Genomic DNA, 14,618 nt, shown 5'->3' with positions numbered 1-14,618 from the left:
CTCTTTCTCTGAGGGTACGGACTGTTACAGTCCATATACATTGTATATCTCATATATATATATGTATATATATATATACATATATATATCCAACATACATTATATATATACCATATATATGTGTATATACACACATATATACATACATATAGATATATACATAAGGCTATATTATATATATCCAATATATTATATATCCCATATATACATATCCCATACACACACATATATATATATCCCATATATACATGTCCATACAAATAAAGGGTATATCTTCCTACATCAGTTATGATAATCTGGAAACTCCCTCACAGATGTTTCTAGAGGTTTGTCTCTTAAATAGCTCTAGATCCACTCAAATGAACAACATTAGCGTATACAAGTAGCAACTTTACCAAAGCAAAGGTATTTCTTGAGTAGGAGAGGGGGCTAGGGTGGATTGAAACGCCAAGATGCACAGGGTCCAAAGGGTCTTTGGTCTCATTTTGTACTCTGCTTCCAGTTTTACTCTTGGGTATGGGGAGGTCCCAGGGGTTGGGCAGCAGTGGGGTGTGTGCCCAAGGCATCTTGACACAGCCTAATCAGGAAGAGAGATCCACCATTCTGTTAGGTTTTCTAAAGGTGTTTTGGTTTTTGCTTGTTTTTTGTTTGTTTTAGTTTTTTTATTGTAAACAACCAGAACTCATTGTCCTTAACCTCCACAGACATTCCATATTTGGAGAGAAATCTTGTCTGAAAGCCATTAGTTTTAGTGGGTTTTCTTCTTCTTGGACTGAGTTCTGGGGTTTCAGGAGGAAAATAAGAGCAATCAATTGCAAGCTGTTGTTTTGTGAGTCTAGAGCCTCTCTGCTACTGCCAACTCTTTTTTTTTTTTTTTTTTTTTTTTGGTTTTTCGAGATTGGGTTTCTCTGTGTAGCCCCGGCTGTCCTGGAACTAACTCTGTAGACCAGGCTGGCCTCAAACTCAGAAATCTGCCTGCTTCTGCCTCCCAAGTGCTGGGATTAAAGGTGTGCACCACCACCACCCGGCTTAGTGCCAACTCTTAAATCCCGCCTAGGCTACTCGCCTGATAGAATTGTGCCAGTGTCCAGGGCCAAGGCCCAAAGCCAGAGCTTCGGGTTCATGATTCTTTAATGAGACTTCTATGTCTGTGGCCTGTCACTTAGCAACAGTCCTGCTCCAGCATCATCCTCTTACTCCCATCACTGGGTACCACCTTAGCTCCCACCAACTGGGACAGGAACTATGGGTGTGACTTGCCTCTGAACTGCATCCCAGCAGATGACTGGATGCAACAAAGGAAGTGGGGAATGCAGAGCAGTACTTGGGAGAAAGAATGTGGGTCAGTCTTCTCCACCGGCACAATTATACGCAGAACCTAAAGCCATCTATTTTTCAATAGTCCATCTTCTTTATGTGGCTTTAGCTATAGAGTGGGGTAAAGAACTCAGCTTTCTCAATTCAGACAAGGTATGCCCATCCCAAATCATTGATCAGAACAGAAGGGGAATCTTGGCAATTTCCCTTTCTGAGCTGCCGTTAGCCTGCTGAGTGTAGGAGACCCCAGTTGTGACCACCACCATACCAGTGGTAGGAAAGATGGTGGCCCTTTGCTGTTTGAGCTTGCCTGGTGATGGGTAGGTAGACTCTCAAGGGTCTTGTCCTTGAGTCACTCTTCAAGCCACCACTAACACTGATGGGAAGGGAGAACTGTTGAATCGTGTTTGCTCTCCAGGGAAAGGGAAGACCCCTGCTTGATGACTCCCTGCTCAGGTTGTCTGGCTAGAAAGGGCAGACCTTTGATATACTCACCTGTAACTCTACCTTTCAGGATGCCAGACTGTGGGCATGCACATGGGAAAGTAACCCAGGAAACCCACTGCTTGCTTGTCCCTCAAGCACAAGGTATCTCCCCCAGCTAGCCTTCCAGAAGCTTCTGAGAGTTGCTCTGTCTATCTCCTACAGGGATTTTATTTATTCTATGGAGCCAGTATTTTTCCAGTACAATACTGATTGAAGTCATTTCAGGCCCCAAATGCCTGTGTTATCTACATGATTTTATTTGATAAAGCTAAGCATAAAGCCTAGGTCACATTTCCCCATAATATTCATTGTGTATCTATGTGTGTATATGCATGCCAGTGTGTGTGTGCGTGTGTGCGTGTGTGTGTGTGTGTGTGTGTGTGTGTGTGTGTGTATGTGTGTATGTGTGTATGCGCGATGTGTGTGCTTGCAGGCTAGACATCAATGCTGAGTGTCTTCCTCTACTGTTCTGGCCAAGGAGCCTCCCCAGGATCCACCTGTATCTGTCCTAAGTTATAAGCAAGCCCTGCCACACTCAGCTTCTTACATGGGTTATGGGGACCCAAACTCAGCTTCTCACACTTGTGTGGCAGGTACTTTACTCCTGTGAGCTATCTCCCCTGTCCCTATAACATCTGCTTCTTAAGTACACTTAAGAAGTGTCACTGCTTGTAACAGGCCTACAGATATCCCTGGAAGTACATCCCAGAGGGTGGCCAGCCCACGACTTTCAGACTAGAAGCTCAAATCTGAGTTCTGATAATTCCCAACACCTAGTCTGTGCTCAGGAAATTATTTCAATATGAATGAATATCTCTTGGGCCTTTTAATACATCAAGAACACACACATGCACATAATATTGGGTTTTCAGTGCAAACTAAGACCAGCAACAAGTTAACATAGTACCTTCGCTTACCTTCAGAGATTGTGGTTTGAAGTTGGCAGCAGTTTAGAAATTCCCACTTCACACTTATCGTCAATACTGCTTGCACTAACCTAACCATGACGTGCTTAAAATTCCAACTTCTGGGACTCAGCTGTTGTGAGCATTTGCTGCTCTTGCAGAGGACCCCTGTTTGGCTCTTAGCACTCATGTTGGCCACCTGACAACTGCCTGTGTCACAGTTAGGGTTTTACTGCTGTGAACAGACACCATGACCAAGGCAACTCTTATAAGGACAACATTTAATTGGGGCTGGTTTACAGATTCGAAGCTTCAGTCCGTAGTCATCAAGGTGGGAGCATGGCAGGCATGGTGCAGGAGGAGCTGAGAGTTCTATATCTTGTTCCCAATGCAAACTGGAGAAGACTGGCTCCCATGTGATTAGGAGAATGGTCTACCCACCCCGAAAGTGACACACTTCCTCCAACAAGGCCACACCTATTCCAACAAGGCCACACCTTCTAATAGTACCACTCTTTGGGCCAAGCATATTCAAACCAACACAGCCTGTAACCCCAGTTCTGAGGATCCAACACCCTCTTTGCTCCACATACCTCTTCTCTGTCCCCGATGCATTTATCATTGGGTTTAGTTCTTCATAGTACCTGCTTGGCTGCCAACTGTTGTTGTTCCTGCCAGAAAAGACATGTTAAAGATTCCGTGTGTGATGGATGGAGTAACCTCACTCTATAAACACCAGCAGCTTTGCTTGATCATATGGCCCATTGACTTTGCGGGTCCTGACACTAAGATGGTGAGTCCCTGGGGAGTCAAAGTTCTTGGAAGCTGGATTTACTCTGGAAGGCTGTGGCTTGTCAGTGTCAGGAAAAATTTGACCAATGTAGACCCTTAGGCAGTGTAGCTATAGGCTTCCCCACAGGTGACTTCCCACCTCTTAGTAATGTAATACCAATCATCCTCATAACAGCTCTATTTGTGTCTTGACTCAGTTTACAAAATGCTTAAGACAAACTTAGAGCACTAGATGGATGTTGAAGTCTGCTAGACTCAACAGGCCCTCGGTTAATAATTATGTGCTACAGACTGAAAAACAACCACTGCTGACTTTCCCAAAGAAGAACTGTTTACACAGATGCCAAGCTTTTCTTTCAGAGGTAGGGATCGAACCCGGGGCCTTGAGCATGCTAGCTGAGCACTCAGCTACTGTGCTACCGTTCCAGTGCCCAGACTCCGGGCTCTTCATTACTTTTCTGTACACATAAATGCCTCAAGACTTAAGATGAAACCTGCAATTCTAGAATCATCGTTTGTCATAGAACACCTTTGCTTGTTCGAGCCTTGTGACTCCCTCTGAGAGTTGTTAAAAACATTAACTTGGGGTTAAAAACATGAGCTTCCCACAGAAGAATGGGACCTCATAAAGATAAAAGGACGTATCCAAGAGCGACTGGGAACTGGAGACCCATGAGTTTGGTTCTAGGGACAAAGCCTTTTTAGCACAGCATAATTCATACATTCAGACATTGGCAGGGACTACTCAAGAGTGTCAGACTCACATTTGGTCCCAGGAAAGGACTGCAGATTCTGTATTGGCTTGTGGAATCATCTAGCAAGATGCCAACAGCATTTCTATCCTTGGAAGCATTGCCTGGGTCGGAAGAGACACTTTAACCGTAGGTGATGCTACAATTAAAGCCTCATCTAGCTCTTAAGTTTTGGGACTTGGGAACACATTATTCAAAGATGGGTAAGCCTTTGGTTACACTGTCAAAGCGACTTGCCCATCTGGAAACATCTGTGTGATGATTAGCATGATTTGGAGCAATCAGGTTCCCTTGGGAACAGTGGCCACAGGAGGACTTTTGCTCCCTGATCATCCACCTTGCTCCAAGAAAGAGAGTTTGTGCTCATGTGGGTACCGTAGATCAGGTGTGATCTTCTGGAGATGTGCCATACAACTTTGAACTTGGGAATTTGGTCTGCACGTGAAGGCATTTCTGTGGCAACTGACTACAGTCATAGAGATGATAATTTTTCTTTTCTTTGCATTAGACTAGTTTTGATTTTAACAAGTTTGTTAGGAACAAAATTGAAGCTGGGCTCCTGCAAAGAACCTGGCCATGCAGGCTGCTAACCAGGTCTTTATAGCAAGAAGGGACTGGGAGACTGAAAACCACCCAAAAGCCCTTGGGCCAGCTAACTTACCTGGAGTATAAAGAACAGCAGCAGAAACAAGAGAGGCCATCCTCGAACAAGGCCGGAAGAGAATTGACTGCTGAAAGGGTTGTCTGTCCTCTGCATGCTGCTCGCTCATTTGTATACCACACACACGTGTGCGCACACACACACACACACACATGTGCGTGCACGCACACACACATGCATGTGCGCGCACACACACACATACACACATGTATGCGTGCACGTGTGTGTGTGTGCACATGTGTACTCGTGTGCAAAAGGGACAGGGAGAGGAAAACTAAGTATTTCCATAAATAGTGCATTTTCTTCTCTTCCACAGTCATCTATATTTGGTCTTTGCCTCTCATATGCTTCCATCATATATTTCACTGTAAAAAAGCACAATCTGTTTAATACCCTAATATTGATATCTATTTTTTATGGCACATTAGAAAAGCAATTACTTTGCTGTGAAGCAGATATAATTTTAAGTTACTCTGGGCAGTAGTAAATCCTCTCCAGGGTAATGTGGCCAGGTGTGTTATTTGTTGTATTAGTGTAGCAAAAGTTGACAAATTACATCACTCCAAAAAAAAAAAAAAAAGAAAAAAGAAAAAGAAAAAGAAAAAAAAAAGAAAAAAAAGGCTTTGGGTGCATTTTTCTTAGATATACATTATTAATGTAGCACAATAGTTCTGTGCTCATTTTAAACTTTAGTTATTTTCTACCCAGTAGGATCTGAGGCAGAATTCTGTAACTCAATGAAAAGTGAGACTTTTAAGATATTCAGACATAGCCAACAGTGACGGCATATGCCCGTGACCCTGGCAGCTAGAAGGTGGAAGGAAGAAGGAAGGGAGTCAGGAGTTCAAAGATAGCCTGGGCTACATGACATCCCACTTCAACAAGAAATAAATCTATAAATAGACCATTTCCGGCCCACAAAGTCAACTTGAGATCCAGCTGTTTTACCCTCTTCTTTCTATTTCTATACAACCTGAAAAGAGGCTTATGACTTTTCTACTTTCAATTCTCAGATGAACTTCCATTTCCCACTGAATCAGTCCAGACCACAGGAGGGACGGAGCCTTTTCTAAGAATGAATCATTGGGGCTGGAGAGAGATGGCTCTGTTGTTAAGAGCACTGACTGCTCTTCCAGAGGTCCTGAGTTCAAATCCCAACTCTCACATATTGACTCACAACCATCTGTAACTCCAATTCCATAGGATTTGATGCTCTCTGTTGGCCTCTGAGAGCACTATGCCACAGGGTGCATAGCCTATTCAAACAAAACACTCACATATAAAATACATACATCTAAAATGTTTTAAAGCTGGGCGGTGGTGGCACATACCTTTAATCCCAGCACTTGGGAGGCAGAGGCAGGCGGATTTCTGATTTTGAGGCCAGCCTGGTCTACAGAGTGAGTTCCAGGACAGCCAGGGCTACACAGAGAAACCCTGTCTTGGAAGAAAAAGAAAAAGAAAAAGAAAGAAAATGTTTTGAAATTATTTTATTTCTGTGTGCTTCATGAACATCTACATGCATATCATATGCACAATAATAGTGTATTTAAATTAGTGCATACATATCTAGTGTTATAAATTCTATATAATATATATGTAGGCATGAAAGGAATGAGTAAACATTAGTCTATATAGACTGAAAGAACTTTCAGAGATAGGGTATTTGAATATTCTTCTTTTTGTTTTTGTTTTTCTTGTTTTGTTTTGCTTTTTGAGACAAGGTTTCTCTGTATAGCCCTAGCTATCCTGGAACTCACTCTGTAGACCAGGCTGGCCTCAAACTCAGAAATCCACCTGCCTCTGCCTCCCAAGTGCCAGGATTAAAGGCGTGCGCCACCACTGCCCAACCTAAATATTCTTCTTTGATTACTGATTCAAACAAAGCCACAAAATGGACATTTTGAGACAATTGCGATCTTTGAGACAATTGCAATTGTTTGACTATAAATTGGCTGGTAGGTCACGAAGAGGAGTTTTACTAGCATTGATTAACAGATTGTGTTTATACAAAGAAAAACAAAACAAAAACAATTCATACCTTGCAAGGGTAGCAATGGAAGCAGATAGGGACAAAGTAACATGATGTCTGGTGTGGCTTTAAAAATACTTCAGACACAAATTAGAGAAAGGGACATTCTAAAAAGTGTAAAGAGGTGGGGGTGTGGAAGTGGCGTTGGAATTTTAGCATAGGATTTTTCTACTTTTGTGAATATTTAATATTTCATTTTTCAAAATAAAAGCCCTACTGGCATTAATTTTGTTAACGACCTTGTAAATAGGATGATCTGAAACTACCCAATAAATTTTCATGTTAACATTGGGAGTCAGTCCATCCAGCTGCTGAAATATTAGCACTGCACTGCCCTCTAGTGTTCGACAGACTTTACAGCAGCACGCCTTCATTAAAACAAGTCTTCCTCCACCCAGTCTCCCTCTGCTTCAAAGGCCCAGCTAGCTGGCTAGTTTTAAATTCAAATGGAGATTTTAAAAGGCTATTGCCAGATAAGAGCGCTTCTGTCCTTGCCGGAATCCTGATCGCTTCCTCCTTTGCAGGCTGAGATTTCTCTGCCCTTACTCTCCAATAGTAATTTGCATAGAAGTGATTTTTGGAAAAAAAAAAAAAGACTCTAAAGCAGCAGGTTTCTGAGCGCTCAGATGTTTGAATGGGAAACAGTACTAGTTTTCAAGCTTAGAAACTGACTGCATTTCGGCAATACGCTTTTATAATTAGTCAGTAAGAATCACTAATCAAAGTTAACTGGAGAAGAATTGTGACTCCAGCGACTGAAAAAGCAGAGGTAGCCTTAAACAGCAATATCAAAACCACAGAAAATAAATTTATTTATTTATTCATTATTTATTTGAGTTTGCAATTCTATGGGGCCTCATATATGCTAAGCTGGTATTTCACCCCTGAGCTACAGACAGTCCCAGCTCTGATCCACTACAGTGAAAAAGGCAAAAGATAGAAAAAGATCCGTCTTCCAAAGTCAAACAAACAGATTTACATAAAACTAAAGACAGAGAAACTTAAGCTTTCTTTACTAGACTTCCTTCTGATTTCAATTTCTCTCAACCAAATTGCTTTTGTTTGTTTGTTTTCTGGAGATTAACTCTCAAATTTGCTATATTATACCGTCAAGGATGACCCTGACTTCTGATCCTTCTGCCTCCGAATGTGTTGTTTTGGCTGCAAGGATGTGTGCATTCTCTATGCTGTGGGGAATACTTTGATATATTTACTGAGCTTCTACTGAGTACCAGGCACTGGTATGGCTGGCGGCAACACAGTATCCAGTCCTAACTTCTTGGAGTTCTAGTGAGAGGCACACCCCACCAGCAAGCCTCTGCTCCACCGGCTGTGAGCTGTGGTGGCCCATCCTCCTGCCCTCCTCCTTCTTCTCCACTTCCAAGAAAACGATCTTATCTCAGAGTTTACAGGGACTCTTCACCTCAAGGGCCCTTGCACAGACCTTCCTCCTGGCTGGCTGTCTCACAATCCCCAGATAGTCTCAATGGTAAGAGCAAGCCAAACTATGTAGGACGATTTGTAGGTGTTTCCATCTCTATCGGAGATAAACTCGGGAGTTGTCCCTGCTCCTCCTTGAGTGCTGCTGGCCTAGATTTGGCAGTTTTTCCGTTGATTTGATTTGATGAGAAACACGATCATAAAATGAGCTTTTCTCTAGGTTATAGTTCACTCCCGAGATGAAGTTAGTTCGATCCTGAAACGTCCCTCACGAGCACTAATTCCCTGGCACAGCCCCTGGAACCGTATTGGGAAGCTGTGGGACCCGTCTGACCGGGTGAGATCACTGGGGACTGGCCTTTGAAAGCTGTAGCCCAGACTGTGGCTCCGGCCTTAGTCTCTGCATCCTGGGCCACTGCGATGTAAGCAGCAAAGGCACCACGATCCCAGGATGGCGGCCTGAAACCCGCAGCCACCACGAGCAGGATGCTTCTGTCAGGAATTATGGTAACCACAATGCAAAAGCAACAAAGTCATACCACACTTTGGAGAGGTGTACTTACTTCAGGGAGCTTCATATACATTACCTCAGTTAATTCTTCCTTCTTACTTGAATATATTCTTCATTTACATTTCAAATGTTATACCCTTTCCCGGTTTCCCCCTTCCCCGAAAAACCCCAACCCATCCTCCCATCCCCTGCCTCCAAGAATATGCCCCTCCACCCAACCAACTCCCATTTATCCCCCTTCGATTTCCCCATACTGGGGGCCTCTATTGAGCCTTCATAGGACCAAGGACCTCTCCTCCCACTGATGCCCGACAAAGCATTCCTCTGCCACTCTTTTGGCTGGAACCATGTGTACCCCTTGGTTGATGGCTTGGTCCCTGGGAGCCCTGGGACATCGTCGTTCTTCCCATGGGGCTGTAAACCTCTTCAGCTTCTCCAGTCCTCCCTCCAACTCCTCCACTGGGGATCCCCGTGCACAGTCCAATGGCTGGCTGCTAGCATCTGCCTCTGTATGTGTAAGGCTCTGGCAGGGCCTCTCGGGAGACAACCACAACAGGCTCCTCTCCGTAAGCACTTCTTGTCATCCATAGTAGTGTCGGGGTTTGGTGACTGTTTATAGGATGAATCCCCAGGTAGGGCAGTCTCTGGGTGGCCTTTCCTTCAGTCTCTGCTTCATACTTTGTCTCCATAGTAGCCGCAACTTGGAGGATTCACCCCCCTTTATAGGTTTTGGAAGTTAAAAGAACTTCACTGCTCTAACACAGCCAGCAGGTGGCAGAATTCCATCTTCTTGTCTTGGCAGTGGGTCAGATAGGTGTGACTTCCCTTCTGGCTCTGTGGTGAGTCTTTGCAGCTGCATTCCTGAGCCTAAGCAGTACTGAAGAATAGAGCCTCGCCTCTTAGCTAGCACATAATTTCAAGCACTCTCCGTGGATCATCCATTCAATCTTCACAGCTCCTGTGTGGGAAGAACTAGTCACAGATGAGAAACCCAGGACATAAGGAGGGTGACAGAAACTAGCACAAGTGAAACTGGAGCCCAGCTGTCTCCCCCCAAAGCCTCTGTGTTGACTGTCACCTGCGCTCATGGTCTGGCTGGGTGTTGGCATGTTCTTGGCTTCTTATCCAAAGAACTGAAAAAGAAGGGCTCACAGAGACTTGCAAAAACAGCACGTGTGATATTTTTATTTTGGGTAAAGATCAGAAAGGGGCACAACTGTCAAAAGTGACAGAGGGCCAAGTGTGTGAATAATATTCAGGGGCCCCAACTACTGCTTTGGCTTCATGGGGAGGAGGTGTTGGTTCCTTAGGTTGGTGGTTTGGGTGGCTCTCTACTTTGATTGATAGGTTATATAATCATTTCCTCTACTGTGCATGTTCCTTCCCATAAGGCAACTAATTTTAATCATAAACACCCCCAATTATGCATAGGCATAAGATGGCCAATAGAGATTCTCCCTAAAAGGCAACTAAAGGACACACTGGCCTTATTGTGCATGCATCCAAAGCTAGTTTAGGCCAGATTGAACCTTCTACTCTTTATAGAATGAACTGCGAATACATTTGAACAGAAACTGTTTAAATCTTGGTACTAGTGGGGAATAAATGTTTATGTTATCCAGGGGTGAGAAAAAGCTCCCTTCCTCCAACCGTTTGTAGGTGAGGGCTTGAGGGGGTCCTTGTTTGGATGGGAGATATGCATAGAGCCTATGGTTCCGGGCATAACCTACCAATGCGTTATTACAAGAAGGGAGTGGCCTCCTAACCTGAGCCAAATAGTCCCAGCCTAAACCTCCCGAGCTTGCCTGACTCAACCATCACAAGAGTCTAATAGGTGAGGTGTAAGAATTTCAAATAAAAAAACTAGCAAAGTAGCCTAAAGTTTTAAATCTCTGTTACAAATGGGTTCAACAGAAAATGTGACTGCGCCCGTCTTTCTGTCCTTGGTATTTAGTGTACCACCAGGCACACAGAAAGCAACTGAGCGAACGCACACACGTGTTAGTGGCCGTCCCTTTGCTTTCTGAACCCTCCCACACTGCTTATCTACTTACGAACTACCCCGCTCACACTGAAGCTATTAGACACTAAACTCGCACGCATAATTGTTCCATATGTTAGCAACCCAGAGAACCAACTCTAAGCTTCTTCTAAATAGATGTTGGAAGGATTTGGACCACCTGGGTATCTGAGAGAGCCAGCAGTTAGGCCTTCTCCGGCGCCCTCTGGTGCTTGATATCTGCAACTACTCCAGAGCTGCTGAGGCGGGACTGTCTGAAAGTGTTTCCTGGGTACAAGCAGGTGTATCGGAGCTTATACACAGACCATGCCAGGGAACTGGCTTTCCTGCCTGAACGCCAGCTACTCGGTGTCATGTCAGAACTGTGATGGCTTTCGTGGCCATTTTCCCTAGTCTTTCCCTCTTCTGTCTGCATTTCCTTCTGCTCCTTCCTTCCTGTACAACCTGTAAAATGAATTCTCTGTCTCTCTGTCTCTGTCTCTCTCTGTCTTTCTCTCTCTCCTGTTCCCCTCTCTTTCTCCTTCTCTCTTCTTAATCATCTTCAAACGCTACAAGTGTTAAATCAGTACTATATAAAGGTCTTAACACTACCGAGTATTATGCCACTTTTTAACATTTTTTTTTAAGTGGAAGACTTGAAGCCCAGTTTTCTTCCAGTCGCCATGCACTCTCCTTAAGCAGGAGACTATTTCTTTCAAGCTACTGAAAGAAAAAAGATAGCAACGCCATTCCCTCCCATAGTGAAATGCTTCTTTAACTGAGTAGCAAACTCCTCTCAGCAGCTTTAAAAGCAGCTGGTCCTGGGCTGGAGAGATGGCTCAGTGATAAAGCATACATCATACTCTTCAAGCAGAGCATATCAGACAGCCCACAACTGCCTGCAACCCTAGCTCTGTGGAATCTAATGCCCTCTTTTGTCTCCTTCCAGGTATCCAAAAACACGTAGCCTACACACACAGAGAGAGACACACAAACACTTTGGAAACAGAAGACAAATAACAACACACCCTTACTGATCCTGAGCTAGTCCATCAAGGGCAAGCCCAGGCAGCTTTATTTTCTAAAGTTTCATTTGTTATTATTTTCCTAGAGGGATGCCCTAGAGTAGTCAGAGCAGAAACATACACACACACACACACACACACACACACACACGCTGTGTGCTTCAGCGTCCAAATGCAGTGAGATCATAGCTAATAGCCATCTCGGCTTCTGATGAACAGCAGAGTGGATGCCTTACGGACCCCTGTCGCGATGCTCCAGCGGAAGCTCAGAGGGTTAGGTCATTGTCCCCATTCATCCACAGATGGGAAAACCAACATTAGAAAGGCTATGGGTCATCTCCTGGTTAAGGTCTCTTGACACGGTCGGCTTGAAAGTGATCCTGGGAAAGACAGACTCAAAGTGGGCATCTGCTTGTGCCACAACGTAGAGCCCTGGCTGGAAGGATGATGGGAAGCTGCCTGGCCTCTAAAGAGTACTGATGATAGTCGGGTGACGTCTGAAATGGGCCACCTACCCTGAGAGAGCGATGAGGACATATTCACAGTGAGACTGCCGTGGAATGTTCAAATCCTTGTTTATAACAGGAAACACTGGAAGCAAACCTAACCTGTTTACAAGCAGGATGCGGGTTAACCTAGTCTCCTGAACAGCGGGACAAACCATGGTATTCATGTCTTCTATTTACCTCCAAAGGACATAAAAGACAGACAGGTGCGATTTTACTAAAGTCCAACTTGGTGAGACTAATGAGTCTATAGGGGTGCTGTACAGAACTTGGGTGTAGAGCTCCTTGCAGAGGTGTGGGTGACTCCCGGTGGCAGCATCACCACAGAGATGCACCCGATCATAGGAGGTAACTTCATGATGTTACATCATGGAGTCCCTCTTGAGATTAACCTTTTACTCTGCATGTACTCTAGAATCTTAAGATCCCTTATAGCTATAGTCAGGAAAGGGAAGAAAGGTCTTATGACTTTGAAACCATCTGTTGGGGAGCTTTAATATCCTCATTAATCTTATCTTTACCCTAGACCTGGCTACCACTGTGTTGCCGGGTTCTAGTTGCCATGGCTACCAGGGAAAAGTCCAGGATGGCTGGAGGAGAGAGCGCCATAGAACAGTTACTCAGACCTGACTGACCCAAATGCCACAAGACACAGCTCTGGGGTCACAAAATGAACTCAAGTTGGACAAACATGCGTCTAAGGCACATTTTTAAAAAATATGTGTCTTAAAATATTTTTATTACATTTATTTATTCATTGGAAGGGTGGGCATGTAGTGGTAAGACATGAAGGTCAGAGGACAACTTGCCGTTGTCGGTTCTTTCCTTCCACTATGAGAGGCTTGTGCTTTTGCATGTGGAACCCTCTCCACAGCCCTACATGGTTTTTGCTGCTGTTGTTATTTGAGACCAGGTTTCTCTACAGAAGTCCGGCTGTCCTGGAGCTTGTGCTGAAGAGTAGGCTGACCTCAAACGCACAGAAATCTCCTGCCTCTGTCTCCAGTGTCCTGGCACTAAAGGTGTGAGCCACCATGAAAGGCTGTGTGTGTGTGTGTCTTTAAGGATTTATTTATTTTATGTACATTTTATTTATTTTATGCATGTCTTTGTGCATACCAGAAAAGTGCATCAGATCTCATTTAAGATGGTTCTGAGCCACCATGTGGTTGCTGGGAGTTGAACTCAGGACCTTTGGAAGAGCAGTCAGAGCTTTGTAACACTGAGCCATCTCTCCAGATATGTATTTTTTTTTTAATGAAGGAAGTAGCTCAAGAAGTGAATAAGGTTCATGGAATTTATTATACAGCCCTATAAACGGTAACGGATATTAAACACATAAACTAGGTAAAACAAACAAAGCAAAACCCCCCAAACCCTAAGACACAAGAGTAAGTGCCCTGTGATTCTTGATCAAGCAAGACTAATGGAAATGGAAAGTTCTGGCCTCCTGGTGGAGAGGGGTCTCCAAAGTAGAAGGACAAACACATATTTTGGAGTAACAGTATTCTAGATCTTAATTGGGCTGTGTTCCTAGCCATGGGATACAATGCTCTAGAATCATGACCTGAACCCTTAGGACCCAAGCATTTTATTTTAAGTTTATTTGTATACATCACAACTTTGAAAAGGAAAGAAGGAGCTTGCTACAGCCAGTAATCTCTATAAGGGGTTTAGTACATGGGTCCCCCGTGTGAGCTGACGAGATCTGAGGGTGTTTTCCCATATGACAGTCTCTGAGAAGGGGCCCGGCAAAGCCTATACAGCCTGGCCCTGTGACAGCCTGGCCCTGTGACAGCCCAGTGGGGAGGGGAAGGACAGCAGTGTTCGCAGTTGCCTTGGGTTTAAACTGCAATCAGCAGAGTCCATCTGACTGGAGTGAGTCACAAAAGGACTTTATAGGCAGAATAAACAGGAAGCGCTCAGTGCAGCCTCTGCAAACAGGCAGCAGTTAAGGCAGGCAAACCAGGACAGGGGCTCCCAGGATGCCATCTGTCATCCTAAACTCCCCGTCCTTGCCCAGCTGGGCTCCACCCCTAGTCTTCATGGCATCTTTGTATTGCTCCCCAAAGTGGAAAAACCTGTGAGGAAGTATTTGAATGCCATGCCTAGGTCAGATTTTCATACAGCAACACCCAACCAACAAGGCTTGGTTGGAGGAGTGGAGGGTGTGGCTGTGTGTGTGTGTGTGTGTG

This window comes from Apodemus sylvaticus, chromosome 1 (genome assembly GCF_947179515.1).
Source record: "Apodemus sylvaticus chromosome 1, mApoSyl1.1, whole genome shotgun sequence".
Classification (NCBI taxonomy): Eukaryota; Metazoa; Chordata; class Mammalia; order Rodentia; family Muridae; genus Apodemus; species Apodemus sylvaticus.
The sequence above is the reverse complement of the archived record's forward strand: the minus strand, read 5'-3'. Positions refer to the sequence as shown.